The sequence below is a fragment of the Furipterus horrens genome, unplaced genomic scaffold, assembly GCF_987537825.1.
Source record: "Furipterus horrens unplaced genomic scaffold, mFurHor1.1.pri manual_scaffold_10, whole genome shotgun sequence".
Taxonomy (NCBI): domain Eukaryota; kingdom Metazoa; phylum Chordata; class Mammalia; order Chiroptera; family Furipteridae; genus Furipterus; species Furipterus horrens.
The window spans coordinates 27,426,384-27,427,614 of NW_028327180.1; the positions used below are offsets into that span (position 1 = coordinate 27,426,384).

Genomic DNA, 1,231 nt, shown 5'->3' on the forward strand with positions numbered 1-1,231 from the left:
TCTTATGAGTTTTTGTGATTATATTCAAGGTTCATCCAGATAGTTCAGAACAATCAGCTCAAAATTCTTAACTTAATCACATTTGCAAGTTTCCTTTTGCCACATAAGGTAACATTCACAGTTCTAGAGATCAGGATATGGACATCTGAGGGGGGTGGGATGGAGTAAGAACATTATTCAGCCTGTCAAACATCCTTCAATTATCTAGTGAAATATACAGTAATATATTTATTCACAAGAAAGCAGGGGTCGGTAAAAGCAGTTTTACAGTTATACTTAATACAAGAATAAACTCTGTTTCACATACTCACAACTGTAACCTACTTTTGCCCACCCTTTTATATGAATAAGGATTTAATCGGAGTATTATTCATTAGTGAATAATTGAAAATAGCTTGAAACATTGATCAATGAAAAACTAGATGTATTATACTAAAACTGCAATAGGCTCCTATTTACTCTGTACTGAGAAATGCCACACTAAGTTACTGAATGAAAAAATAAATATATTAATAAAGGCAATGTATTCCAAGACTCATTTTTTTTTTTGGAAAAATGTATGTGTAGAGCGCTGCTGTTTGTTCCCGCCAGGCCATCCGTACCCAGCCCGACGCCGCCATGCCCAAGTGCCCCAAGTGTGACAAGGAGGTGTACTTCACTGAGCGGGTGACATCCCTGGGGAAGGACTGGCACCGGCCATGTCTGAAGTGTGAGAAGTGTGGAAAGACGCTGACTTCAGGGAGCCATGCCGAGCATGAAGGCAAGCCTTACTGCAACCATCCCTGCTACGCTGCCATGTTCGGGCCCAAAGGCTTTGGGCGAGGTGGAGCTGAGAGTCACACCTTTAAGTAGACCCAGATCGAGGAGACTCCATCCCTGGCTGCCGCTGGACCAGTGGCCCTCCAGGCTGATACCCAGCCTTAACTCCAGACACCCGGGGCTCCCCTGTAGCCCCCCCCATGCCCTCAATAAACGTGACGCTGGGAAGGCAAAAAAAAAAAAAAAAAAAAAAAAAAAAAGTATGTGTATATAGAAAAATGTGAAAAAATATAAAATGCAAAACTATTAAGATCAGTTACTCCTAGGGGAACAAATCTGAAGTGTAGAGAGTAGGAAGACAGTGGGAAGAAATTGTCAGTGTAGGGGACTTTCATGTTTGACTTTGTACTCCTGAATTGCTTGGCTTTTCAAAATTACACATGCTTATTTTGCAATTGAAAATATTGTCATC

General features: G+C 41.2%; 1 pseudogene; it reads left to right on the forward strand.

Moving 5' to 3' along the window:
- Positions 1-573: 573 nt before the first annotated feature.
- LOC149999402 (cysteine-rich protein 1 pseudogene) lies at positions 574-983 on the forward strand (annotated as a pseudogene).
- Positions 984-1,231: the final 248 nt, after the last annotated feature.